Below are 9,999 nucleotides of genomic sequence, written 5' to 3'. Positions count from 1 at the left end.
TTTGCACATTCTCCCATGTCTGCGCGGGTTTCACCCCCACAACCCAAAGATGTGCAGGTTAGGTGGATTAGCCAGACTAAATTACGCCTTAATTGGAAAAAAAATAATTGGGTACACTAAAATTAAAAAGAAATAATAATAATTTCTATCTTGTATTGAGACAAAAATAGACCTTCTGACTCCATTACAAGCACTGAGATGGGTCACTCATTGTTTAACTTTTGCACTTTTACCTCTGACCATTTAAGATAAATGCAAGGTACCTTTTAAATATAATTAACTCAAGCTTGTTTGATTTGCATTCACTCTAGGGTTAGTTACTAGGTTCTTAATCAGGTTTTCCATTTTTTTTACATTTAACATTTTAATCTCCTGCCTAAACAATTCTAATACTAAAAGTTATGCCTCTAAAACACATGAATTTGGAATCAGATATTTGAAACAATTCAAAATACTGTATTTTAATGATTGGGTTGTTCGCATGAATAATGTGAACATATTAGAAAAAATGAGTTACTGAACTAGTGGTTTATATTTTCAATTACATAAATATAAACTACAATCTGGAAAGGTGTATAACAAGCAGCCAGCTAATCTGATATTGTTCCATTTACACTATCAACAAAAGTTAAAACTGTCCCCATACTATTATTGGAATAGAAAATGCTTTACACCGTGAGACTCAAGATGAGATTGATTACAATCGTTAAAAGGCACTGAATAACTATTTAGAGAAGAATAATGGAAAAATACATGGGGGCAACATCAAGAAAATGGGCTGTAAAATTAGTGCTCAAAAGGGGCTTAAGGTGACCTTGGGGAAGAATGACTCAGCAGATTACTGAACTAAAAGTATATTTGGTTCTGTATAGTGAATTATTGGATTTTTATAAATACCTCAAGCAGTTCCCAAGTAATAGATTATTTTGAAAATTAGTGACATTTTGTACCAACAAATATGACTGCTATTTTCCAAATAACAAGGAGGTAAAAGAGCAATTATTTTGTATTTGTTGATATTTGTTCAGAGAAGAATGTTGGCTAGGAGTACTCCCTGTACTTTGTTAAGCTATGCCATTCTATCTTTAATCGCCACTGGAATAAGCAAACCGGACCTGATTTAAATGTATTCTAAAGGATGGGACCTCTGTAGGGAATGCAAGATTCCCTTATAGAATCATAGAATCATCGAATTTACAGTGCAGAAGAGAGGCCATTCAGCCCATCGGCTGCACCGGCTCTTGGAAAGAGCACCCTACTTAAGGCCACGCCTCCACCCTATCCCCGTAACCCAGTAACCTTTTTTTTTGCACTGAACTGTCAGGGTAGGTAGACCAAAAGCTCAAATCCTTGACGTGCATTGAATCCACAGCAATCACAGGAAATCTTCCTTGTTAGTAATTGTTTTTGGTTTCCAAATTCACTGTCCATTTTAGTGCTATGACAAATATGCATTACAGTTGAGTCAGCTATTTCAAGAACTTCATTAATTAGCCTCACAAGCAAAGAAAATGTTTACTTTTCTGATACACTCCCTGAATAATATGTGGTGTGCATATATTCCAAACATTTTTTATTTGCCATAAACTTAGTTAAATATCACTGGTGTCAATATGAATTTGTGATAGTACTCACACTTCTGAGTTATATATTGTATAAAATTAATACAAATGGTGATAAGCTGTAAAGTGCCATGTGACATCTTGAGATCATGGAAAATGCTATAGAAATGCAAATTTATTCTTCATAAACAACAAAAATTAGGGACATATGTAGATTAGTATTTAGGTAATATTTGGGGAACATTGCATCAATTAGTTTCTCTTGTTTAAAAAGTGTTGTGCAAAACTGGAAGCAGAGGTACTGTAGAGTAAAGTCCAAAGATGTGCAGGTTAGGTGGATTGGCCATGCCAAATTGCCCCTTAGCGTCCAAAGATTTGCAGGTTAGGTGGGGTTATGTGGGATAGGGCGGGGGAGTGGGCCTAGGTAGGGTGACAGTCGGTGCAGACTCAATGGACCGAATGCCCTCCTTCTGCACTGTAAGAATTCTATGAGTTACAGTGCGCACATAGACTGAGAAGCAGAGGAAATGTGGTTGGTACTTCAACTGAAATGTTTTAAAATGTAGTCATCTCCTTTCACTCCCTGTCACCAACACAAATAATCCAAACGGGGCTGGTGGATTGATGCACACCAGTAATTTCTTCACAATGGTTGCAGAAAAATCAATTTGGTTACTTTAAAGCGCCTCATCCAATTAAGTCCACTAAGAAGCAATGAAACACATTCCAAACTGACAGAGTGGAACAGTGAGGTTTGGGAGAATGGGCGATGGGTACAATTGACCTGCCAGTTGAGTCACGGAATGTTACTGCTATAAGCTACAGATCCAGCTCTTCTTATAGAATTAACTAATTGTGCCCAGTATTTATTATCTGTATTCTATATCTTTATGTCCATTTCTTCTACCAATTTCCACCTCTCCCAAGGTTCCTTAGATGCTGGAAATGCTCCAATACACTGAACAACAGTTGTTCCACATGTGAGTATTGGCAATAACTATTAATGAGCTCAGATACAGGAGTATCACAGCTGAACCCCACCCCATCCTCATTCAATAACCCATATGTGCACCCAGCAGTGGTCATTGGTAGCATTGTGGTTAGCACAATTGCTTCACAGCTCCAGGGTCCCAGGTTTGATTCCCAGCTTGGGTCACTGTCTGGGTGGAGTCTGCACATTCTCCCCGTGTCTGCGTGGGTTTACTCCGGGTGCTCCGGTTTCCTCCCACAGTCCAAAGATGTGCAGGTTAGGTGGATTGGCCATGCTAAATTGCCTTTAGTGTCCAAAATTGCCCTTAGTGTCTAAAATTGCCCTTAGTGTTGGGTGGGGTTACTGGGTTATGGGGATAGGGTGGTGGTGTGGACCTTGGGTAGGGTGCTCTTTCCAACAGCCGGTGCAGACTCGATGGGCCAAATGGCCTCCTTCTGCACTAAATTCTATGATAACCAGAGAAGACAAGTGAGGAGTGAGAAATGTGGCTGACCTTCCTGTACCTGACTCAGGCATGCTGAGAGCGACTGAAGGAATCCAATTTCAGCTTTAATTGGGATCAGCTGACATAGCACAAGCTGAAATTCAAGGCTGAAAATTAGCTGAAATCGGAAAATGGATGCTTGGATTGCGATGTGCATTTAACCTGTGCCCATTCTGTGGTTAGCATTGCTGCCTCACAGCGCAGAGGACCCGGGTTCAATCCCGGCCCCAGTTCACTGTCCGCCTGGAGTTTGCACATTCTCCCCGTGGCTGTGGGGGTCTCACCCCCACAACCCAAAAAGATATGCGGGGTAGGTGGATTGGCCACGCTAAATTGCCTCTATTTGGAAAAAATGAATTGGGTACTCTCATTTATTTAAAAAAACCATTCTTTCTAATACAGACAGTACTCAAACTTTGTGCTGCCTACTCATTACCATGATTGTGGTATGCAGCCAGCACTGAGTGCACTCCGAGTGGCTGCACACGTAGACATGGGGTACAAGTTCATGAGTGACTAGCATCACTTAAAGCTAGCCCATACTACTTAAAGTCAAACTGTGCCTCTTAAAGGGGAAGTGCATTTTGACTGGAAAGAAGTGGTCCAGCAGAAAGAATACTGAAAATGGCTCAGCAACTGGGGGTTCTGGTGCAGGAGGTGGACATAACAAGGGATATCTCCAAAGGGCACCAGGAGGCCTTCCAGACAGATTATGTGAAGGCAGTGGGAGCAGAAAACTGTCAAGAACAATTCACCAGTGCAGCTCTGAGAACTAGGGTGCAGTGCAAGACGTTCATTGATGTGACACAAGTGGTCAGTCAGTGAATGCATCTTCAAGTGCCATAACCTTACAACTGAACCATTAGCCTCTCGCTGTTCAATTCATCCACACCATTTCTCTCGTGCAGCAATAACCTCTAACAACCATGACTCATACATCCTGTTCATAGCTTCATCTCACCCTCACGTTTAGCACTGCTGTAAACCTCACACGCGCATCTCTCAGCTTGCACAAAATGCTAGTCATTCAGGCACAGCAGCCACATCACTCAAGCACATTGCACCACACTCACTGACATGCTCCCCTCCTTGCAGGAGAGGCGGCACAAAATCGCAAGCAGCAAAATCTAACTGGTAGGGGACAAGCACAGCTGCATATCCTCACCCCTGTAGAAGAGAAGGTGCTCACCAACAAAGCAACCATGTCTGAGGCCAGTTTCTGGTTGAAAGAATCAAAGTTGACAGTACATTCATACCTAATCCTCGGATTGCCTCACTCCCTTAACTAAAATAATATAGGTAGGTGGAAATAAATGGTAACAGACAGGACAGTAGAAATGTTTTGGACAATGTTTAAATTAATACTTTTGATGCGGGTTATTCATATTTCTGAATACGAATTTTGACTTTGAATGGACTAATTAATTATGTACTGAGACAATAGAAGAGTGAAACTGAAAGTGATAGTTGCGATGAAGTTAAGGATAAACTGATTTTAATCAGCAACATAAAAGAAACATAAATTTGTGCTATCTATGAAGTCAACAGTTTTAAATAAACTCAGAAATTTGTAATGAATGTAAAATGAAAATATGAAAACTGAGCAATGGCTGTGGGAAACAAAAATGCAAACTAGTATATTTGCCACTTAATGTTTGCAGCAATAAGTTCAGCATAGTTTGTTTCCATTTCATTCTAGTTCAGCGCTAATTTAGTTACCTGCAACAAATTCCAAAACAGCTATCTTAGAATGTTCCACTTTTTATTGAAGTTAACCCACAATGCACTAGTCATGGCATTTCCCATGCAAACAATGTGTCATTTCTGCTTAACTCAGCAGGCTATTTTATTCCTAGGTTGCTTTCGGAACTCTACAATTTCTAGGAGTATTCTTGGCTTTGCGTTGACAGCCTGCAGCCCTCTGAGGAACTCACAAAACCATTGTGTTTGTGAATTCTGGAGACCCTCATTGTTAATTTATCAAGGCAAAGAAATATTGCGAACTTTATTTGGTCCATGCAGAATTTGTTCAATTAGATTGATGACTTTAAACAAACTATTTGAAAGAATTACCAATTAAAATGTGTCTGTAAAAGTTTTAGTACGAGCTCTACTAGTTTTCTAATAACATTTATTTTTTAAAAATTGACAGTGCCCAATTAATTTTTTCCAATTAAGGGGCAATTTAGCCAATCCACCTACCCTGCACATCTTTGGATTGTGGGGGTGAACCCTATGCAAACATGGGGAGAATGTGCAAACTCCACACGGACAGTGACCCAGAGCCGGGATCGAACCTGAGACCTCGGTGTCGTGAGGTGGCGGTGCTAATCACTGCGCCACCGTGCTGCCCTTCTAACAACATTTCTAGAGGGCATCTCTCATACACTATGGGTAAAAGCATAGAGTTTTACTCAACTACTTTTTACATTGAAGTCAGTGAAAACATTCAACTGACTACCAGTGAATTTGCTCTGTACGGTGTTTAGCATCCTGTATTCTGCTGTTATTACAATGATACCAATTGTAAAATGTGGTTACTTTTGGGTGAAAAATATTGTCAGCTCATTTTAGCAAAATACATGGCCTTGCGGAAAGATTTCATGCACAAACTAGACAAATTGCAAAGTTTCTTCTGATCTTAAATATCTTTTCTCTTCCAAGTGTGAATTCAGGAAGTTCTTCTTTTCCCAGAGAGTGGTGAGCTTCTGGAACACATTACCTGTTTCTGGAATGTGAGCTGATTCTCTGCATGCCTTCAAAGGAAACCAGATGTTTCTGGTTGGAGAAGAGATCACACCATAAAAAGGTTTAGCAATTGACACACACAAAGGGCTGGATTTAATCCAGCCTGCACAGTGGGAAATGTGGTGGCCAGGGCCCCTTATTCATGGGAGAGGCCCCACATCAGTCTCACAGCAGTAGCAAAACCACACCCGATTAAGTTGGATGCCGGAAAAGGCTGACGCAGGATTACCAGATGGTGGCGGTAGGATGTCGATTAGATTCATTAATGAGCTAATTGGCATTCACTATCTCTGGGCCCACTGCAATTTAGTGGTGGCTCAATGTTTAAATCGAGGCTACATGGCTTTCCCAAGCTCTTGTAAACCTCTGTTGGGTTTGCTAGCGGTCCAGGGTTGGGGGGTGCCTGATCAAGGGACCTGGCATTGGGACAGGGGAGTGGGGGTTGTTGTGCATGCTGAAAGCACCCTCCCCCCACCAAGTCCACCCCATCTGTCACAACCCCAACCTCATGTTCCTCATCCCACCATCACTTGCCTGTGGCCTGGGTTCCCATAATTATCTTGGGCCTCGAATGAGTGCACTGCCTTCAGCAGTCACTGTCTCTGCTTATGCTGGTGGTATGTGGATCTGTCAGTCTCTGATTTGTTGGCAGCTCTTGACAGGCAGTACTTCCATTTATGGGATCCTCTCAATTGCAGGGAAGGCACAAGGCTGGCCTTGGCTTCTCCTGTGGACTGATGTGGGTTCCCCAGCCGTCCTCCAACTGGTGGACAAGACACCCATCAGCCAGACAAAATCCCAGCCATTGTCAATAGGATCTCCTGGATTGATTTCTATTACCTAAGAGGATTTTTTAACCTTTTGCAATATGATAGTCTTATTTATGTTTGTGTACTATTGTCCATGATACAAAAAATATTTCATGTATAACAATTAAACGTGCATAGCACTAAAGAAAAGCCATTCAGCCCAACTGGTCCTTGCCAGTTTTAATGCTCCATTCGAGTCTCCTCTCATTTGAGTCACTTGTTACAGGATAGCCAGCCACTGACCTGCTCATTTCCAATTAAGGGGCAATTTAGCGTGGCCAGTTCACCTAGCCTGCACAGTGTTTTGGGTTGTGAGGGTGAGACTCATGCAAACACAAGGAGAATGTGCAAACTCCACACGGACAGTGAACCCGGGTTCTCGGCAGCAGCGCTAACCACTGCACCTGCTCATACATTAATGTGATGGGTCCAGTTAAGTTTCTGGTCAATGATGACTGCAGGATGTTGATACTGGGGGATTTAATGCTAATGCCGTTGAATGTGAAGAAAGGGTGGTGAGATTTTTTTCTTGGAGGAGTTGGTAATTGCATAGCAATTGTGTGGAGTTTGCACATTCTCCCCATGTTTGCATGGGTTTCGCCCCCACAACCCAAAGATGTGCAAGGTAGATGGATTGGCCACGCTAAATTCCCCCTTAATTGGAAAAAATGAATTGGGTACTCTAAATTTAAAAAAAAGATTAAGGCCAGTATTAATGCCCTTCCCTAATTGCCCTTGAGAAGGTAGTGGTGATCTGTTATTTTGAACTACTATATCCATGTGGTGCGGGTACACCAACAGTGCTATTAAGGAGTTCCAAGATTTTGATCCAGGGATAGTGATGGAATGGCAAAATAGTTTAAAAAAGGATGGTTTGTGAGTTGGTGGAGAAGTTGCAGGTGATGGCATCTACCACTCTTGGCTTTCTAGGTGACAGAGTTGCAGGAAGTGCTGTTGAAAGAACCTTGACATATTGCTGCACTGCATCTTGTAGATGGCACATCCTACTACCCCTGTAGTGGAAGGATTGAATCTTTAAGTTTGTGAATGGGATGCCAAGCAAATCAGCTGCTTTACTGGATGTTTGCCCATCTGTAATTGCCCTTCAATTGAGTGGCTTGCTAGCCCATTTCAGAGAGCAGTTAAGAGTCAACAACATTACGGTGGATCTGGAGTCACATGAAGGCTTGACTCGGTTAGTATGGCAGATTTCCTTCCCTTAAGGATACTGACAAACCAGATGGGTTTTTACAATAATCAACAATGGTTTCATGGCCATCATAGGACATTTTAATTCCTGATTTTTATTGAATTTAAACTTCACCATCTGCCCTTGTGGGATTTGAACCCGGGTTATCAGAGCATTGCTCTGGATATCTGGATCACTAATCCAGTGACTGTCATAATATACACCAGTATATCATGGTGCAGATACACACACACTGATGGACACACAGCAAGACCAATCAACACACACAACACCGCAGCCAATCACCAGTTAGAGCATACTCACTATAATAGACAGAGGGCATCAGAGTTCCCGCTCATTCGGGATGCAGCCTCCTACAAGGACAGAGCTTACAGCTTACAGCACAGATCCTCACCATGTGCTGAGTGCATAGACTGGTTCGGACAGGCATAGGTCTTTAGTTTAATCTAACATCGTGTTAACCCACAGTGAAAGTATGTTCAACAGTTTCTAACTTAATAAAATAGTGTTGCACTATTTTAAGTGTTGGTGGCCTGTATGTGTTCCACGGATCCAGAACACCCAACACATCATGATACCAGGAGTTGAGGGATATTAGAACTTCTTAGACCTACCTGCAAGTGATCTGCCTTCCACCAGCATACAGGCATCCTGCAAAATGGACAGCGTCCGCCCGCCGCCGCCTCTCCCCATCACCGGTAACCTGGGGGCCAACTGGAAGATATTCAAACAACGCTTCCAGCTCTACCTGGAAGCCACAGACCGGGAAGATGCCACGGACACCAAGAAGATCGGTCGCTTCCTATCCACGGCCGGGGAACATGCCATCCACATTTTCAATTCTCTCACCTTTGCTGATGATGAAGATAAATCAAAATTGAAGACGGTCCTCCTCAAGTTTGACACTCACTGCAACATAGAGGTGAATGAAAGTTTCGAGCGCTATGTATTCCAACAGCGTTTACAGTGTAAGGATGAACCTTTCCAGTCCTTTCTCACCCACCTCCACATCCTTGCGCAGTCCTGTAATTACGGGTCCACCTCCGACTCCATGATACGCGACCAGATCATTTTCGGTGTTCAGTCGGACCCCCTACGCCAGCAGCTCCTCAAGGTACAGCAGCTCACCCTAGCGACCGCCACCAAGACCTGCGTGCTACACAAACACGCTACTAGTCGGTATTCCCACATCCAAGCGGCTGAAACGGCGCGGCAAGGTCCCCACGAGACAGAACGGGTCCAAGCAATCGAGCAACTCCAGGGCCTCTGCCTGGATGAGGGCGGCCATTTCGCACGCTTTTCGCGGACTCCCGCGCTTGTGCGCACCGAACGAGGGGACGGCGACGTTGACGCACCACGTACGGCCACACCATGCATGCGCGGTGGCGCAGCGAATGTACTGACGCTACAACGTGCGGCAACTGTGGTTCCGCCCACTTAAAGCGGCAATACCCTGCCAAATCCCGACAATGCCTGAGATGTGGCAAACTTGGACACTATGTTGCTTTATGCAGATCAGCTCGGCCTGCCAATTTGTTTCACTCCGGCCAGACTCGCAGGAATGTCCGGGCCATTCAACCCACGGTCACCGAGTCCGATGCGGACCTCCTCCCCGATATTGACACCGAGGCCCCGAAGACACCTTTTCAAATCGGTATCGTTACAAAAAACAGGTTGTCCCCGAAGCAAAGAATCCAGCCTCTATCGGTATACAGCATCGATCCAGACGATGAGTGGTGTGCCACCCTTACGGTCAACCGGTCCCAAATACTATTCCGCCTGGACACTGGTGCCTCCGCCAATCTCATTGTGCGGTCTGACCTCCAAAGCCTTCGTGTCAAACCAGCCATCCTCCCATCAGCCTGCCAGCTATTAGATTATAATGGTAATGCCATTGCTGCCAGCAGCCCGCAGTGAAAGCATGTTCAACAGTTTCTAACTTAATAAAATAGTGTTGTACTATTTTAAGTGTTGGTGGCCTGTATGTGTTCCACGGATCCAGACCACCCAACACATCAGTGACGATACCATGTGTTGAGCTTCTTCAGTGTTAATGTAGCTGCACTAATTTAGGCAGGTGGAGAGCAACCCATCATACTCTTAACTTGTGCCGTTTCGATGATGGACAGCGTTTGGGGAGTCAAGAAGTGTTGTCCTCGCCATTGGTTTCCCAGGCTCTCGCCTGCTGTTGTAGC

The sequence above is a fragment of the Scyliorhinus torazame genome, chromosome 8 (assembly GCF_047496885.1).
Source record: "Scyliorhinus torazame isolate Kashiwa2021f chromosome 8, sScyTor2.1, whole genome shotgun sequence".
NCBI lineage: Eukaryota > Metazoa > Chordata > Chondrichthyes > Carcharhiniformes > Scyliorhinidae > Scyliorhinus > Scyliorhinus torazame.
This window is presented reverse-complemented; position numbering follows the sequence as displayed.